This window comes from Panthera tigris, chromosome B1 (genome assembly GCF_018350195.1).
Source record: "Panthera tigris isolate Pti1 chromosome B1, P.tigris_Pti1_mat1.1, whole genome shotgun sequence".
In the NCBI taxonomy this organism is placed as follows: Eukaryota; Metazoa; Chordata; class Mammalia; order Carnivora; family Felidae; genus Panthera; species Panthera tigris.
The window spans coordinates 126,310,755-126,331,232 of record NC_056663.1 but is presented as its reverse complement, the minus strand read 5'-3'; the positions used below and the strand labels follow the sequence as shown (position 1 = coordinate 126,331,232).

Below are 20,478 nucleotides of genomic sequence, written 5' to 3'. Positions count from 1 at the left end.
CTTATATCTGGTTTGGGCAGTAATGATGGAATCTAGCAGTACTGGATTCTGAAACCTTTGTTTTAATGGAAGGGATAACTGTATAACCTCATTTCCAAAATCTTAGGTGTGTTAAAACTGGCTTGAATGGTACATCCAAATGTAGTCATTAAAGAAATGTTTTTTAAAAATTAAATGGTAGTCATTCATTTTCGAATGATATCCTGATTTCCATTTATACATTCACAAAATATAACTTTAAAAACTATTAGCATTCTTCATGCCCCCCAAAATAACTTTGAAATGTCTATCAGATCTTACGTTAGTATCTCCCTATAGTACATATTTGTCAAACCTTAGTAATGAAAAATTAACTTCCCAATTACTAGCAATGTAAAAACAAACAATTCCTTACCTGAAACTCTTGAGCTTCTCCAAGACCTTTTTTAAAAGTTCTACAAAGTAGAATCTGTAAAACATATGGCACATCCAAGAAGGAAATCTTTAAATTTTGGACATGAGCACAAAGTGGTAGCTCTTTTAGAAGAGACTTTTCTCTACTGCAAACCAGCTGTAGGCACAGTCTAGTTATAGCCCTCAGAAAAGCTGTGCTGTGATATATTAATTTACACCTACTGTGCATTAAATGAGAAACCAGAGGCCACGTACTGGGCACATAACTTATTACCCCAACATAAAACACATACTACGCTTACTAGTAAAAATATTTAAGGTATGGTGTCTGGGAATTTGTGATGTGACAAACAAGTAAAGAAGCTGAGTATTTATGGCATTATTACCTAACTCATGATGCCAGAATATCCATAATAAATAGCAAAAGAAATGACCAGCTAGACCTTGAAAATTTTAATAAAATAATGGAAAATAGGTAATTACTAAAATTACAAAGGCCATAAATTAATGCTTTTACACCAAATTTGTGAAGTGTTAGTTGATTACACAAATCTGAGTGCTTAATGCTTATTCTTATTCCATAAAGCAATATCAAAAAAGTAGTGATTCTGCACTATTTTTAAAGGATTGAGTCCAATATCTCTGGAGCAAAATAGTAAATAATTATAATTTTCTTATTAGAAATTTTCCATGTTTTTAAATTTTTTATGTTTATTTATTTTTGAGAGAGAGAGAGAGAGAGAGAGAGTGACAGAGTGCAAGCAGGGGAGGGGCAGAGAGAGAGGGGCAGACACAGAATCCAAAACAGGCTTCAGGCTCTGAGTTGTCAGCACTGAGCCCGATGTTGGGCTCAAACCCATGAGCCATGAGATCATGACCTGAGCCGAAGTTGGATACTCAACTGACTGAGCCACCCAGGTGCCCCAGAAATTTTCCATTTTAATTGTGACAGCTGGGCTACTTTCACATGAGAAAACATACTCACAAGAATAATACTCTATTACCCAGACATGATGCTACCCCACACTGCTGATAGCTTCACCTGAAGTGGCACATGAAGGCAGTTTCTGGAAAAGTGACAGCCCTGGAGAGTAAATCCCCTAGGGAAGAAACACCATCCAGTGGGAAAGGGAGTTAGTCAGTAAATGTCCCAGAATCCCTGAATAGAGCTGGGTTATTTTAAGATGAGTTTCTTGGGGCATATCCCGTAGGATGTGCCTCCAGCAGTTACCCACACATCAGTGCACCTTTATTGCCTTTTCTCTCTTGCCTTTGCTTCCTAGGATGACTTCCCAAATAAATTAATGGCAAACAAGTCCTTATCTCAGAGTATGCTTTGGGGCAAACCATATTAAGAAAGCAGCTTGTATGTGGTAGAAGTTTATTGTTCTCTCCTGAAGTAGTTCTGAGGTATACAGCCAAGGGTTGGTAGTGTAACCCTGCCGTTCTTGACATGTCATTTCTTTATCCGATTACAAGATGGTCCACGTTGGCTAAGATGGCTTTCACCATCTCCCAAACTGTGGAAAAGGGGAAAAAACAGAGTGCACAAGACCACTCCTTTTCGGGGCACATCTTAGAAAGGTACACAACGTTTGTGTTTTTGGATCTTTGGCCAGGATGTAGTCATCTGGCTACATTTGGCTGCAAGGGTGGCTGGGAAATGTTGTCTCTATTGGGCAATCATGTACACAGGTAGTAGTCAGAAGTTTTATTATTTGAGAAAGGGGAAGAATATTTGTGGAAAACCAATACCTGCACCTTTATAATGTCCCATTATGACCTTAAACCAATTGTATGTAATGTGATTATTGGCAGCATTAGGTCTAAATCTACCATCTTGATATTTGTTTTCTATTTGTCCCACCTGTTCTTGGTTCTCTCTCTCTTCCTTTTCTCAGACTTCCTTTGGATTAATCCTTTTCTGTGGTTCCTTTTTTTTCTCCTTTTCCAATTTATTAGCTATAAATCTTTGCCTGGTTATTTTAATGGTGGCTTAAGGGCCGTCACCACGGACTCATTTTAACTTATCACTATCTTCAAGTGATAGTATGTCACTTCACATATAGCATCAGAACCTTACAAGAGTATTATTTCCATTTCTCCCTTGGCAACCCTTCTGCTCTTTTTATCCTACATTTTGGTCCTACATATGTATTATCCCCACGTACACTATTATTAATTTTGTTTAGTTAATTATCTTTTTAAAAATTTAAATAACAGAAAAAAAGTCATATGCTTACCTATGCAATTGGCATTTCCCGTGCCTTTATTCCTTTGTGTAGATGCACAATTTTATCTGGTATCATTTTCTTGTTGAAAGACTTCCTTTAGCACTTCTTGTACCACAAATCTGCTGATGAGAAACATTTTGCTGGATATAGAATTCTAGCTTTTTGTTCTGGTACCTTAAAGTTGTTGCTTCACTGTACTCTTAAATGTGACTTGTTTTTTTAAAAGAAATCTGATGTCATGCTTATTCTTGTTCCTCTATATACATAACATGTTTTTTCATCCTGGCTCCTTTCATATTTTTCTTTTCAAAACCACTGGTTTTGAGCAATTTATTATGTGCCATGATGCCATTTTCTGTTTCTTGTGATTAGAGATTATTGAAATTTTTGGATCTATAGGTTTATGATCTTCATCAAATTTGGAAATTTTCAGCCATTATTTCTTTAAATATTTTTTCTAAATTCCTTCAGGGACTTAAATTACATGCACATTAGGTTTCTTGAAGTTTTTTTCTCATAACTAATACTCTGTTCCTTTTTTAAGTTTTTGTCTATGTTTCATTTTGGATAGTTTCTATTTCAGTCTGCAGGTTTGTTAATATTTTCTTCTGCGATATGTAGTTTATATTCCCTCCAGTGTATTTTTTTAAGTTTTTATTTATTTATTTTTTTTTATTTATTTATTTATTTATTTATTTATTTATTTATTTTGAGGGGCGGGGGTGTAGGGGCAGAAAGAGAGAGAAACAGAGAGAGAATCCCAAGCAGGATCTGCACCATCAGCACAGAGCCTGATGTGGGGCTCAGTTCTACAACCGTGAGATCATGGTCTGAGCCAAAATCAAGAGCCAGACACTTAACTGACTGAGTGCCCCTCTTCCAGTGTATTTTTTCTCTCAGACGTTAGAGTTTTCATCTCTAGAAATTTGATTTGCTTTTTTTAATCTTTTATGTCTCAACACATTTAATCTTCCCTTTAGCTTTTTAAACTATGGCATAGATTGCAGTAAAACTATTTTAATGTCCTTATCTGCTGGTGGTAATATCTGTGCCACTCTGGGTCAGTTTTAATTAACTGATTTTTCTCATTATGCATGATATCTGCCTGCTTCTTTGCATGGTAATTTTTCACTGATCCCTGAAATTGTGAATGTTAGCTTTTTGGTTCCTGGATATTTTTGTATTCCTATAAACATTTCTGAGTTTTACTTAATCCTTTTGGGTCTTGTTTTCAACATTTGTTAGGAGGGACAAGTGCTGTGTTTACTCTAGTACTAAACTCCTCTGTCCACTACCCTGTGGATTTTGAGGTTTTCCACTGTAGCTGATGGGAGCAGATTCTACCCCTGACCCTATCTGAGCCCTGGTTACTGTTCCCCCTAATTTTTTGGTGGGTTCTTCTCCTGGCTTTAGGCAGTTCTTTCACATACTGGTTAGTACTCAGTTCTCTAGGGCAACCCTCTGAAAATCTACTGGACATCTGTTAACCTTTGTAAAGTTTTGGCCTGCCACGGCGAAGATGGGGATGCTTCTCTTTTAAAATAGAAGGAGACTTTCACCTGGTAGAGGGAGAAAGCAGGTTGATGTAGGTGGCTATGATGTAAAAATTTCTGCTCATTCATGGTTTCATCAACTGTGTCTGGAGTTCTATGCATCAAGCACAGGTACAGGTACCAGGAGGCCTCACAAGAGATGGTAAATCATACATGGGAGTCACTATCCCTGGAAAAACTGCTACTGTACCCTCCCCAAACTCTGAGGATGTGTTCTTAGATGACAATGGTCACTTTTGCAAGAGTCTACAAAAGTCTAACTAGGAAATAAGGGGTGATTGATGGAACTTTTAACCAGTTTAACTGAAGCTCAGAAATTGCTAGCATAAATAGCATTTATCAACCCCATCCCCAACACCTTTTTGCATCCATTGATGTATCCAGGAGATTTTTTCCACTTTTATTTGTTTTTAGTTGGGAAAAGAAATAAAGAATTTGAGATTGGAGCAGAGCCCAGATGACAGATGAGAGGACAGAAGGAAGAATGGGTCTCTCTGATACTGAGACCCAAGAGTTAGCTTTTTTTTCCCCTCTGGGTTCTGAAGGAAAAAAAGTTAAAATAGGCTTTGAAAGATTTAGAACACAATCAAAGCTACTTTAGAGCCAAAAAGGGAAATATTGTATCTGCCACTTTATTAAGATCATGTTTTGTCCCAATAGAAAGACAATATTTTTTTTTAAACAATAACAGTAAGTATTCATAGGCATGTGTGGAACGGGCTCTCTCACACAGTGTCGGGAAGATGGCAGATGAATGAATCTTTTTGCAAAGACAATTTTGCAGAATGTTACAAAAATATAAGGCACGCACCATTTGACCTGATAATTCCTCTTCTGAAACTCTGTCTGAAGACTATCACACACATACACAGAAAAGTACTCACAATCATTCTCATTTTAATGGCTTTGATAGCAAAAAATGAGAAGTCAATGCTACAGGTAGAATTGTGTCCCCCTAAAAGTTGTGGTAAAGCCCTAACCCCCCAGTACCTCAGAATGTGACCTTATTTGAAAAAAAAAAAATGTTAATTGCAGATTAGTTAAGATGAGGTCATACACAAGTCGAATGGCCCCCAATCCAATATGAGTGGTGTCCTTACAAGAGAGAGAAACATTGTGTAAGCAGGGGCACCCACAGAGAGAAGATATTGCGAAGATCCGTAGGGACATGATGGTCGAGTGCCTGGAGCACTGCATCTACCAACCAAAAAACGCCAGGTATTACCAACGAACACCAGAAGCTAGAAAAAGAAAGGAATATTCTCTCCTACAGCTGTCAGAGAGAGCATGACATATTTATTTCCTGATTCTGTGTCTCCCTCTCTCTCTGTCCCTTCCCTGCTCAAATAAACATTAAAAAAAAAATTAGGAAAGATATAAACCAAACTCCTAGCCATGTTTTGTGTCTTATCCTCTACATTCCCTCAATCTTTCATAATAATAATGTAGTTGTATATATTTTGTATAATTTCAAAACATTTTTTAAGAGTAAAGTTTAAGCACTTTCTTGAAAATCACCTTTTAATAACTTCACACCTTCACACTGTAAAACTAAAGCAAAAAGGAACGACATAAATACTGTCATTTCATACTGGAGTAAAAGCTAATGATTCTGATACTGTTACACACATGCTGGGATTGAACAAATTAGTAAATGTATGGCTGATGGTGGGAGGAGGCTTCTCACTATTGGAAAAGAAGAATGTAGAGATGTAAAAGGAGAAGGCAAGAAGGAACACTGCATGCTAGATTAGATTTGAAGACATCAGTATGAACTGGGTTTTGTTTGTTTGTTTTTTGTTTTCTGTTTTTGAGAGAGAGATAGAGAGTAAGCAGGAGAGAGGCAGGCAGAATCCCAAGCAGGCTCCAAGCTGTCACCATGAAGCCTGATGCAGTGCTCAGATTCATGAACCATGAGGTCATGACCTGAGCCAAAATCAAGAGTCAGACACTTAGCCAACTGAGCCACTCAGCCCCCAGTATGAACTGTTTTAGGTTACTGTAGATAGAGATGGGTAAAGCAATACTGATGCAAATGTGTACATACACAGGTTAGTACACATACAAATATTTTTTAGTTCTGTCCAGGGCTTAGAAGCAATGATACTCCAGTGGCAACAAACATTTTCAACAAACATTTCAGAACTTGGTTTCTAATACCATTCTCCAATAAAAGGAATCAGGGATCCTTTGTAGAATGACCAATTCTAAGACGAGGTGAGGGAAAATACAACATGATACTGGAGCATCTTGTAGTGTCAGAAAGTAAGGAAACATCCAAAAACTAAATAATGGGACACAGGAGCCAACCAAAAAAAAAAAAAAAGTCCCAATAGTTAAAACTAAACAATTTAAGAGCAAAATAAATAGCATAGTATTGAATTATAACTTAAAGTATATAATTAATATCTATAAGTCTATACTGATATAAATAAATGACTTAAAAAATAAGTTAAAGGGAAAGAGACAAATCTCCCATACAAAAGAATTCCAAAATAGTTTCTGTGGGTACTTTCCTCCTCAAGAAGGTGAAGCTTAACTCCCTCCTCCCCTTGATTTTGGGCTGCACTTAGTCACTTGTTTACAAAGAGTAGAGTATGGAAAGTAAAAGAAGAAAGAGATAAAAGTGTATTTACAGTGAAGAAACCTGACATTCCCTTGATCAGGTGATCAAGGTTAATATCATCAGTGATAAGCCAAGTTGATAGCAAATACACTTAATATGATGAGAACCATACTTCATCTTCATCCTCATCCTCCCAAACACCCATGACCCCAGTCTAACCATGAGAAAAACACCAGACTTTATTCTTTTTTATTTAATTTTTTTTAAACGTTTATTTTTGAGACAAAGAGAGACAGAGCATGAATGTGGGAGGGTCAGAGACAGAGGGAGACACAGAATCTGAAACAGGCTCCAGGCTCCAGGCTCTAGGCTCTGAGCTGTCCGCACAGAGCCCGACGCGGGGCTCGAACTCATGGACGACGAGATCATGACCTGAGCTGAAGTCGGACGCTCAACCGACTGAGCCACCCAGGTGCCCCACACCAGACAACTTTAAATTGAGGTGTATTCTACAAAATATATGACTAGCGTTCCTCAAAAACAAGGAAGTGTGAAAAAATGTCACACACCAAAGATGCTAAGGAAACATGACACCTAAGTGTAATGTGGTATCCTGAATAGGATCCTGGAACAGAAAAAGAACATTAGGGACAAAAATAGTAAAATCTGAATATAATGTGGAGGTTAGTTATTAATAATGTGTCAGCAACTATGTGGATGGAACTAGAGGGTATTATGCTAAGCAAAATTAGTCAGTCAGAGAAAGACAAATATATGACTTCACTCATATGAGGAATTTAGGATACAAAACAGATGAACATAAGAGAAGGGAAGCAAAAATAATATAAAAACAGGGAGGGGGACAAAACATAAGAGACTCTTAAGTATAGAGAACAAACAGAGGGTTGCTACAGGGGTTGTGGGAGGAGGAATTGGCTAAATGGGCAAGGGGCAATTAAGGAAGACACTTGTTGGGATGAACACTGGGTGTTACACACGGGATGAATCACTGGAATCTACTTCTGAAATCATGGTTGCACTACATGCTAACTAACTTGGATGTAAATTAAAAAATAAATTAATTAGTGGCACCTGGGTGACTCAGTCAGTTAGGCGTCTGACTTCAGCTCGGGTCATGATCTCACTGCTCGTGAGATCTGCATTGGGCTCTGTGCTGACAGCTGAGCCTGGAGCCTGCTTCATATTCTGTGTCTCCCTCTCTCTCTGTCCCTCCCCCATTCGTGCTCTGTCTCACTCTCTCTCTCTCTCTCTCCCAAAAAATAAATAAACATTTAAAAAATTCTAATTAATTTTTTTTAAATAATGACTGATAGAGAAAAAAATAATGTATCAATATGGATTCATTGCTTGTGACAAATGTACCATACTAATGTAAGACGTTAACAATAAGCAAACCTGGGTGGGGCGCCTGGGTGGCTCAGTGGGTTGAGCATCCGACTTCAGCTCAGGTCATGATCTCACGGTTTGTGAGTTCGAGCCCCCATCAGGCTCTGTGCTGACGGCTCGGAGCCCAGAGCCTGCTTCTGATTCTGTGTCTCCCTCTCTCTCTGCCCCTCCCCTGCTCGCACTGTCTCTCTCTCTCTCTCTCTTTCTCTCTCCTTCAAAAATAAACATTTAAAAAAAATTTTTTTAAACAATAAGCAAAACTGGGTGAGGGGGATACAGGAACTACTTGTACTACATTCTTGATTTTTCCCTTTAAATTTAAATGACTTATTTTTTGGAACTCATTCATGTGGTTCCATTTCTTAATTCTGGTGAAAAACACATAACATAAAATCTACCATCTTAACTACTTCTAAATGTGAAGTTCAGTTGGGGCGCCTGGGTGGCTCAGTCGGTTAAGCTGCCGACTTCGGCTTAGGTCATGATCTCGCAGCCCGTGAGTTCGAGCCCCGCGTCGGGCTCTGTGCTGACAGCTTAGAGCCTGGAGCCTATTTCAGATTCTGTGTCTCCCTAACTCTCTGACCCTACCCCATTCATGCTCTGTCTCTCTCTGCCTCAAAAATAAATCAATGTTAAAAATAAATAAATAAATAAATAAATAAATAAAATGTAAAGTTGGGTAGTGTTAAGATGTTATTCACGTTGTTGTGCAACCAATCTTCAGAACTTTTTCATTTTGCAAAACTAAAACTCTATACCCATTAGATAATAACTCTTCATGTCCCCCTCCCTCCTGTCCCTGGTGACTGCCCATTCGACTTTCCATCTCTATGGATTTGACTACTCTAAACACCTTGTGCAAGTGGGATCTTACAATATATGTCTTTTTTGACTGTTTTTTTTTCACTTGGCTCAGTGTCCTCTAACTTCATCCACATTGTTGTGTGTTAAGTGTCTTAAGTCAGCTTAGGCTGCTATAACAAAATACCATAGACTGGGTAGCTTAAACCATAGACAATTCTCACAGTTGTGGAAATGGGAAGATCAGAGTGCCAGCATAGTCCACTTCTGGTGAAAGCTTTCTTTCTGACTTACAGACATCTTGCTATGTCCACATATGATGGGAACAGAAAGCTCTAGCCTCTTCCTCTTCTTATAACGACAATAACTCTATCATGGAGTCTCCACCCACATGACCTCATCAAAACCTAAGTACCTCCCAAAGGCCCTCCTAATACTATTACATTGGGGATTAAGATTTCAACATCTGAATTTCTAGGGAACATAGAAATTATGACTATTCAGTCCATAATAGTCAGAATTTCATTTTTTAAAGACTAAATTGTATATACTATTCATATCCACATACCTTTATCCATTCATTCACCAGTAGACATTTGGGTTGTTGTACCTCTTGTCTATTATAAATGGTGCTACTACGAACACAGGTGTGCAAATATCTCTTTGAGATTCTACTTTCAATTATTTTGGATATATATCCAGAATTGGAATTGCTAGATAATGTGGTAATTCTATCACTAACTGAGGTCTCAGTTTTAGGTCTCTGATCCCTTTGAGTTAATTTCTGTACATGGCATTAAATAAGGTCCAACTTAATTCTTTTGCATGTCGATATCCAGTTTTCCTAACAGCATTTGTTGAAGAAACTATCCTTTCCCCACTGGATGGTCTTGGCATCCTTGTTGAAAATCATTTGATCATATATGTGAGTGTTTATTTTTGACTAATCTGTTTCATTGACATATACGTCTGTCTTTATGCCAATACCACACCGTCTTGGTTATTTCAAATTCATAATAAGTTTTCAAATTAGGAAGTATAAGACCTTTAACTTTGTTCTTTTTCAAGAATTTCAGCTATCCAGAGTCCCTTGAAATGTCATATAAATTGTAACACTTTTTTTTTTTTTTAAATGCTTATTTACTTTGAGAGAGTGAGTGGGAGAGGCAGAGAGAGAGGGAGGGAGAATCTCAAGCAGGCTTTGCCCTGTCAGTGCATAGTCCGACTCCAGGCTCAATCTCATGAGCCATGAGATCATGACCTGAGTCCAAGCCAAGAGTTGGTTACTTAACCGACTGAACCAGCCAGGTGCCTCAGCACTTTTTTTTTTTTTTTAATAAATCTGAAATTATTTTAAAATTATGTCTATCAAGAAAAGTCATGGATATTTTTCTCTGTCATCAAATATATTCCTATGTATTTTAATTGCTACTAAACACAACATTGTATGTATACACTACAATTTATTTAAACAATTTCTTATTGACGGAAATTTGGGGTTTTGTCAATTTTATATTCTCCAACTGCTTCAGTGAGAATCGCTGTGCATATATATATATATATTTCTAATGGGGGCTATTTTTTTAAGTTTTTATATAAATTCCAGTTAGCATGCAGTGTAATATTAATTTCATGTGTACAATATAGTTATTTGACACTTCCATACAACACCTGGTACTCATCACAAGTGCACTCCTTAATCCCCATCACCTACTTAGCCCATCCCCATGCCTACTTCCCTTCTTGTCCCCATCAGTTTGTTCCCTATAGTTAAGAGTCTATATCTTGGTTTGCCTCTCTCTTTTTTTTTGTCCCTCTACTCATCTGTTTTGTTTCTTAAATTCCACATATGAATGAAATGATATGGTTTGACTGACTTATTTTGCTTAGCATAATACTCTCTAGTTCCATCTATGTCATTGCAAATGATAAGATTTGTTCCTTTTTATGGCTGAGTAATATTCCATTATACATATACACACACATATGTATATACTAGACACTTGCTGCTTCCATAATTTGGCTATTATAGATAATACTGCTATAAATACCCGGGTACCTGTATACCTTTGAATTAATATTTTTGTATTCTTTGGCTAAATACTTAGTAGTACAATTACTGGATTGTAGAGAAGTCCTACTTTAACTTTTTGAGGAACCTCCATACTGCTTTCCAAGGTGGCTTCACCAGTTTGCATTCCCACCAACAGTGCAAGAGCATTCCCCTTTCTCTGCATCCTTGCCAATAGTGCTGTTTCATGTGTTATTATTTTAGCCATTCTGACAGGTTGTGAGGTGATATCTCATTGTAGTTTTTTTTAAGTTTATTTATTTATTTTGAGAGAGAGAGAGAGAGAGAGAGAACCAGTGGGGGAGGGGCAGAGAGAGAGGGGGACAGAGGATCCAAAGCAGGCTCCAGGCTCTGTGCTGACAGCAGAGAGTCTGACTTGGGGCTCGAGATCATGACCTGAGTCGAAGCCCGACACTTAAGAGACTAAACCACCCAGGCTTCCCTCATTGTGGTTTTGATTTGCATTTCCCTGATGATGAGTGATATTGAGTATCTTTCCATGTGTCTGTTGGCCACGTGTATGTCATTTTGGAAAAATGTCTATTCATGTCCTCTGCCCATTTTTTAACTGGAACATTTATTTTTGAGGTATTGAGTTTTATAATTTCTTTTCTTCTTAATGTTTATTTTTGAGAGAGAGGGAGAGAGAGAGGGGGAGAGAGGGAGTTTGCATAGTTGGGGAGAGGCAGAGAAAGAGAGACAGAGGATCTGAAGCAGGCTCCACGCTGACAACAGAGAGCCTGATGTGGGGCTTGAACTCACAAACTGCCACATCATGATCTGAGCTGGAGTTGGACACTTAACTGACTGAGCTGCCCAGGTGCCCCTGTAAGTTCTTTATATATTCTGGATATTAACCCCTTATCAGATATATCATTTGCAAATATCTTCTCCCATTCTGTAGGTTGCCTTTTAGTTTTAATGATTGCTTCCTTTACTTTGCAAAAGCTTTTTATATCAAGGTAGTCCCAATAATTTATTTTTGTTTTTGTTTCCCTTGACAAAGCAGGAAAAAATATCCAATGGGAAAAAGAATGTCTCCTCAACAAATGGTGTTGAGAAAACTGGACAGCAAATATGCAAAAGCATGAAGGGCTGTTATTTTTTAAAAGTCAGTAATTGGAGCGGGATTGCTAAATCAAAGGATATGCTCATGTTAAAAGTTAATTTATACCAAACTGTACTATACTATACTACAGATGTACTATACTATATATACTATTAATTGTACTGTAGTATAGATTAATATTTCAACTTATATCCTATCAACACTGCATGTGAGGCTTTCCCACTTCTCTCCTTAATGTCTTGTTTTCTCTTTTTCATCCTTGCTGATTTGATGGACAAAAATTTGAAATCTGCTTGTTGCTTTAAATCTGTAGTCTCCTGAACCTTCAAACTGAGTGTTACTTGTTCATTATCATGTAAATTTAAAAAACTTTAACTCTTCCCATTGTCTTCAATAGAAATGTTTCTTGGTTATAAGCCAAATAAACTGACTATGACTAACTTTAGCAGAAGATAATGTACTAGAAGCAAATCAGAAGAGCCATAGAATTGACAAGGGCTAAAGAATCAGCTTTTTAAAATAGTAAGTGGGGGGTTTCTAAGGGTAAGGCCAAAAAAACAGCAGCAATGGTCCCTAAGCAAGAAAGATTTGATCACAGATGCAATGAATAACCTTTTGCCACCCTTTGTGTCTTTCACTCAAAATTCCAAAGTCCTGAGAGAAAGAAGTGTCTGTTTGGCCAGGTCTAAATCACATGCCCTGACCCCCTCAGTTTCCACAGTGGGAAGTGAGTTCAATCTCTCATGAAGTATACAAACAATGGAGATTCTCCAACCAGGACACAAGAGTTCTATTAAAGACAGACTGGGATGCTGAATTGCCCCCAACTTGGCAAGTATACACTAAATGGGGAAAAAAATGCTTATAACCTAACAAACTTTTTTCTATAACTGAAGATTGGATAAAGAATACTGAGTGGATTTTCCTTCAGACTGATGCTCTGGGTATTGTTAACCTGGGTAGGTAGATTTTTTTATCAAATATTTTGGACATATGTATCTTCAGCAAAAGTTAGTATGCAAATAAACACTTGAGTTTATACTTCTAATATATTAATTTCAATTGGGTATTGAAAATTTAAATTCCCCTAGTGAATCCAAGGACTGCACTAAGATTACAAAAATCCATCTTAATAATACTCCAAAGGGAAGAAATTGCTTTCATTAAATGAATTCTACAAGCATAGGTTTGAGACTCAGCTAACAAAACAAAAAATCATTATGATGTTACAAAGTTACCTAATCAAAAGAGACAAATCTATGAATCTATTTGTATTTTAAAAATGAGGCTTGTGGTGCCTGGGCGGCTGGGTCGGTTAAGCATCCGACTTCGGCTCAGGTCATGATCTTGTAGTTCATGAGTTCGAGTCCTGTGTCAGGTTCTATGCTGACAGCTTGGAGCCCAGAGCCTGCTTCGCAGTCTATGTTCCCCTCTCTCTGCCCCTCCCACTCTCTGCCCCTCCGGCACTCACACTCTGTCTCGCGCTCTCTTTCAAAAAAAGTAAACATTTAAACAATTTTTTAATTAAAAATGGGACTTAATTTTGTGTTTTTAGCCTTTTTGAGTGGCTATAAGACAGTTTGCTAGAACTATTTACTTATCAGTCGGTGGTTTAAAGTTCATAAATATAGTTTCAAAAATGGTACAGAAAATGTCTGACTCCATTGTATACCTTATTCTAAAGTAGTCACCCTGATCCTTGTGAAAACTTGGTTAGCCAGAATGGAAATTACATCTCAGATGAAGGACAACATTGTAAATCATCAGGAAAAAAAAAATTATAGGACATTACAGAATGAGGACGTCTTAGATCTAATTAAAATAATGTCAAATATCACAAAACTTATTTTTAAAATCTGTGAGTATTTTGGCAAAAGGAGGGATGAGAATTCCTGCTATTTGCAGGAAGGAAGTTGACAACTGCTCTCCCACTCATAGCTATTTTTCTGAAATTGTAAATTGTAACCACCTTAATACATTACATTTAGTTCCAAATAATTTTGGTTAGAGCTATTTCCTGAAACAAAATCCACTCTCAAAGAACAAAAATTCATGACCAAGGATATTGGGTCTATAATTCAACTTTCCACTGCAGCTCTATCTCAGTGTAAGAATGTAATGGTCATGCACACAAAAGTATTCCGGCCCACGTGGATTCTATTTTTACTTTATGTGGGAAAATTTGTCTCGGTATACACATAAGTCTTGGCTAATATTAGAGCATCTTTGAGAGATTTCATCCATCAGAACAGAAGTTATTCTGAGATAAATGACCCCCCCTCCCAAACCTTAGTGATTACAACACAGGCATCTACAGATCTGGTCCATGTGATCCTCCCCTGGAATCCCAGCCTTACAGAATATCTCCTATCGGGAACATCATAGGTTGTTGTAGTACCACCAGAGAAACAGAACATGAAAAAATTCTACCCAGAAACTATATCAGCAAGGCAAGTCACCTAGCCTCACCGGAGTTCAAAAAGGTGGCAATACGTTATCCTTATTCAGGGAAAGTAACAAATATTGGGAAACAATCGACTACAGATATGTCCTTATTTTTTAAGTGTTGACAAAATGATGTGTTTGAGCCTAGAAAATTAAGGACAAGATCCACCAAAACATTTGCTACTTTTGGGAGACATCTTGGATACTCTGGATGTCACACTCTGTTCTCTTTCAATCTTCAACTCAACATCTTCCTAATGTCTACTAACTACTAATGATCTATTAACATCTATTATGAAATAGGTGACATTAATACACAATTAAACGTTGTAGGTCCCTAAAACCATCACTAGACTAGTTACACAACTTTTTATCTTCCGAGAAGTAGGAATGTCCTTTTCAAGATAGAGACTATAAACTACTTTTTCTGCTTCTCTCCATATCCTACAGTAAACCTAAATTAAATAACTTAGATTATATCGAGGATCAACCAAACATGTGGTGGGTTGTGTCCCATCTTCCTCTACCTACCAATCAAATTTGCTTACCTGCTAATTAGCGTCAAGAATTTTTAGATAGTTTTAAGTTCTGAAAATTTACCTGCCTATACCTATATCATGTGTTGGTATGGCAAAATTCTATTTTTTTTTTTCTATTTTAACTCATGATATACCTCATCATAAAGATACTTAATTACTAAGATGTTTGATGTGTGTGCATCAATGAACACATTTTGTAGGTGCCTAATGATTAAAGCTAAAATAAAGCCCAGCATAAACTACAAAATGCTAGCTGATGTCACATAACAGGCATACACAGGTTGTACTGCACAGGAAGTTTAAGGAACCACTTAGAAGCCATCTATTAACTACAAAAGAAGAGAGAAGAAAAGAGAGTTTATTTTGTACTGTTTTTTTTATTTTATTTTTTTTAGAAAGAGAGCAGAAGCCAGGGGGCAGGGGGGAGGAAGTAGAGAGAGAGAGGGAGAGAGAATCTCAAGCAGGCTCCATGTCCAGCACAAGCCTGAGGCAGGGCTCCATATCACGACTGTGAGATCATGACCTGAGCTGACAACCAAGAGTCGGTTGCTTAACCGACTGAGCCACCCACGTGCTCCACCCACTTTTTAAGAGAGAAAGAAAGAGAGCATGCAGAGGGGGAGAGGGGGAGAGAGAATCTGAAGCAGGCTCCACACCCAGCATGGAGCCTGTGTTTTTTATTTTCAATTTCACATTTAAAAATGACAAGAGGGTCCTTTCAGAGATATTGGCACTAAATTTGATAAAACTGGTAAAAGTACATTGATAAGCTAATTTGTTTGATGGATAAGAGAAATAATGAATAAATTCATAAAAGAAAAATTAATAAAAATATTAAATGTTTTATTTATCCATAATTAACAAAATATAAAATTTTTTCTTGTTTCTAATTGACACAGAATTTTTAAAATTTTGAATAGGTAATTCAAAATATGTGAATATGTGCCTATTATATAGAGCTAAAAATTATCATTTCAATGTGAATCTCCTCAATATAACCTATGTTGTATTCTTACCAAAAAACATTAACCTGAATCTAATCATTAGGAAATAATCAGAAAAATCCCAGTTGTGGAACATTCTACAGGACAATTACCTTGGCTTAGACTCTTCAAAAATACAAAGATCCTGATAAAATAAAAATAGTGGGACTAGAAATATTCTAAAGGAGACTATTTAGACTTTTTAATCTCCTTTAATCTAATAATAACTATGTGCAATGTATAATCCTTGATTAGACTCTGGATTGAAAGGAAGGAAGGGAAGGAAGGAAGAGGGTAAGGAGAGAGAGAGAAGGAGAGAGGGAGGAAGGGAGGGAAGAAAGATATATAGCTATATTAAGGGTATTTGGGGGATAATTGAGGAAATTTGAATATGGACTATATTTTAGAAACTATTATTATATTCATTTTAAATTCTGGGGAAAATACTATTAAGATTTTGTAGGAGTGAGACACATACCAACATGACAAAGAATAAAATATCATGGAGACTCTTAATTATAGAGAACAAACCAAGGGTTGATGGAGGGATATGGGTGGGAGACAGACTAGATGGGTGATGGGTATTAAGGAGGGCATTTGTTCTGATGAGCACTGGGTGTCATATGTAAGTGATGAATCACTGAACTCTACTCCTGCAACCAAGATTCACTGTATGTTAACTAAAATTTAAATTAAAAAAAAAAGAATAAAATATAATGATGTCTCCAACTTACTTTCAAAGGATTTAGCAATAATAACAACTGATTTTAATACAAGCCATGATTATAGCCCAAAACCACATTGAAATCTCTATATAATGAAGTCATATATATTAAAATATCTTTATGCTTGAGTTATTATCTTCCCTCAGAAGACACGGGGAGTTTAAGGGGCACTTTTCTAAAATGTTGTTTTTTCAAAACAAAATAATTTTTAATGTGATTTCTTTGAGATATAAGAAGTGCCAAAGAATCGCCAAACCTAATGCAAAACCCAGTAAGTTACTAAAGTAGCAAACCAATTGCTTATTGATAAACTCCTTCAGATTCAAGGATTCCATGCAAACAAACCCACTGGCAAATATGAGATAAAGAAACACATGTTTCTTCAAATGTTGGTTTCTGTAGTCAAAACAAGGAGTAGGAAAGACAGATGTGAGAGCATTAAAGCCAAGTACGTACTATACAGTTTAAGAAGGCCAAAATAACAGATTTCAAGACACTTTCAGATATTCTGGAATAGGTTCAGACACCAAGCACTTACCAGCTAACACTTTACTGGTGAAAATGCAAGAAATATTCAAGAAGAGTAACCATGAGGGAGGAAAAATAAAGTAGTAAGGCATAAAAAGTCATAAGGACAAACTTTTCCTACTACCTTTTTTTCTAGGATCAGCCCCAGCACCCATATAAAACTCTCTCTGGATTCCTTTTCATTGTACACTACACAATGATCTCATGTCATCTTTGGCATATGTGCATAGGTTACTGATTTGTTCTAACTCCCTGTTGCCAAACAATAGGAAGAGTAGAGAGAGTTAAGTTGCAATGTCTTAGGTCTACAAATGGAACCATTTGGAAAGGCAGTTTTCCTGTGGAACCTGTCTTCTCTGACTGAAACCTATTCAATTAGACTGTTTGTTCCTGACCTCCTGCCCCCTTGACACTGATCTGTCCGAAAGAGGATGCCAATATATTGTCTGTCAAATTTATATTAGAAAGCCATAGCATAAGGTCCCTATTTCTATATTGCACACAATGCTTTATGTCAAAGTTTGATAAACATGAAATCACATTTTCAAAGGTTAAAAAACAAGTGTCAGTCAGTCAAAAATAGTTGACCACTGTGAGTGTCTCACTGGTTGACCTTGAACTCTTCCATGACTCTGAGGTCAATGATATGTCATTAGAGGAGAAATTTCTTATAGATTTATAAGCTCACTTCTTTGACTATCATCTTGCCATTAGAAACAATTTTAAGTTGTCCATCTTCAAACACCTACCTACTGAAAGAAAACATAAAAGCTATAAAGGGATCAATCTTCTTTTCAATTGTGCAGAGAACTAACAATTTTCATGCAATGAAATTGATGTTAATAGGAGTTATACATGCATATCTACAAGACAAAGAACCCTAAGATTTCAATAGAATCTAAGACTCAATAAAAGAGAGAAGGTAGAAGAAAAACAAAGAAATTTTCAGTATTTACCATAGACTTCTTTTCTACCTCTATTTTATTTATATAGAATAGAAGAAAGTTAGCAGGTAGAATTATGCAAGTATCTACAAAGGTCTGATAGAATTGTGAAGTTAATCTTTTATTATATTATGGCTTTGGTATACCATTTAAATATTGCTCTTAGATTTATCAAATGTCACACAAATGTATATTAATTAATGCTACGCAAAGATTGTCAGGTTCAGTTTTTAATATTGAATACTAAGGGATTAAATACAACCCAAGACAGAGTTACTCTGTTTAGGTGATAGAAAGTGTCATGTACAATTAATTACTTTCAAATGCAGTTCTTACCTAGAAATAGTGTTTTGTTGGATAGTTTTTGTTAATTTGTTTATTTGGTTTTGCCTACCTGAGAAAGACATAAAGAAGAAATAAATTTGCATTTCTCTTTCTTCACTTTCTCCAATATCAAAGTTATGAGCAATCAAGAGAGATTTTAAACCAATAGCACAGATCTACTGCAAACACTCACAGATGATTATAAAGAACATCTTTTCATTTTCTCCATTTTTTGAAAATTAAAAGTTAGCTTATCCTCCCAGGAATGCACAATAGATGTAAAATATATCTTATATTTTCTCAACTATGATTTAAAAGAAAGTGCTATCCTCAAGTGTTCTGCCGAGGTACAAGGGCATAACTTTTGGCTTCTGTTCCTAAATATTTCTTAAGCTATGTGTTTCAAATGTTTTATAGCCATGTGATATTCTGTACTGTGTCTTTCATATTAGCTGAAGTGTGACTGAAAATAATGCCAGGCAGCTTTATTATTTAGCCAACACAGTTCTTTAACTCATTTGAGTTTCCAACTCAAATAATCAACTTCATTACACTTTAGTGTCTATGTACATTTCCTTACTGTTGTTTGTTAAGACTTAAGTAAAGATGGTCACTGAGGGGAAGACAGCCCTTAAATCCTATATTTAGGAACTTCAGACTCACATCTACTTGCAGGAGAAATACATGACAGATCTATTGTTCTGTATTAGCAGGACATTGTCCCAGTATATGAACACATGCAAACTACTCAGGAAGGCCTTTGAATATTTAAGGCAAGACACTAGTGGCTCATCCCAGTGGGAACCACAGAAAAGGGGAACCTGATTAAATTTAATGTCATTGTCACTTTTTTTTCATTGCGAAGAATTATATAGGTAGCCATAGCTACCACACTGTTCAGACAGCATGACCACAATATTCCCCCTCAGAGGTTGGCGTCAAGGACTGAATTATTCACTCGAAGAATGTGATTCATTGCTGGATGTGGTTCTTACAAGATTAAAAGAGTCATCAGTATATAAAATGCACATACACACTCTGGGGGCAAACGTAAAACAAACCATTGTAACCTTTTGATCACTGATTAGGCTTTATAAGAATAATATGTTAAAAATTATAAATACTTATTCTTTAGTTTAATTTGGACTATGAGTTCAGTCTCTTTTCCCTTTTTTTTCCATTTAAAAATCAACTTGAAGCTTAAAAGCTTTATTACAAAATGTTGGAGGAGTTTAGAATGAGATTCTCTTCTTATTTTTATTCCCTTTAAAAGGGAAGTCATTGACTCAATACTAGTTTTGCTCCTCTATGGTATGCATACCATCTCTGAGTAAAAACTACTAATTTACAAAAGATAGATTGTTTAGCAACAGCAAATAAGCGTTATAATCATCTAACAATGTTCACCATATATGCCAATATCCTTTATCAAAATGGAATTTCTCTTAAGTCTCTAAATTTACAATTTTTCTTGTCTTAGGTAAATATTTTCAAGTGTGCAGAATCATTTTTAAACATGTATTTCACCTAGTTAAGTCAAATAAATATGTTTTTAAGTAAGAGCATAACTTCAGACAGTTTTTGCTTACTTGTCTTATCTAACCTAATAACATTATCTCTCACAGAAGACAAAATGTGTGGTTGTTTTAGCCATCTGTGCTAAATTCCTTACACTTCCTATCTTTTTTACTAATACCAGGCCCTGCTCTTTAAAAGGCAATATAAAAGTGAATGCTAGCTACTGCATAAGGTAGTCCACCAAGGAAGTAATTGGTGGCTTTTGATAAACTCAGGGGACTAGTAACAAGCTTTCATTTGCAGAATGTCAGTTAATCAGTTCAAACTCAGTCTATGCAGGCCTGACTGAAAGCCGTGCCACCTGAGTGTCACTCACTG

At 36.4% G+C, this 20,478-nt stretch overlaps 1 long non-coding RNA gene across 10 annotated transcripts in view; it reads right to left on the bottom strand.

Moving 5' to 3' along the window:
* The window catches only part of LOC122237988, a 177,042-nt gene that overhangs the window by 68,414 nt on the left and 88,150 nt on the right, over positions 1-20,478 (bottom strand). For 8 of the 10 annotated variants that reach the window (XR_006216849.1, XR_006216854.1, XR_006216851.1 and 5 more), the window contains exons 3-4: positions 2,637-2,746; positions 395-448 (exon numbers count right to left, since the gene is read on the bottom strand). This is a non-coding gene — a long non-coding RNA (uncharacterized LOC122237988). Of the gene's footprint in view, positions 1-394; positions 449-1,435; positions 1,494-2,636; positions 2,750-20,478 lie in introns of all 10 variants that reach the window. The other 2 variants (XR_006216848.1, XR_006216847.1) reach the window with 2 other exon arrangements.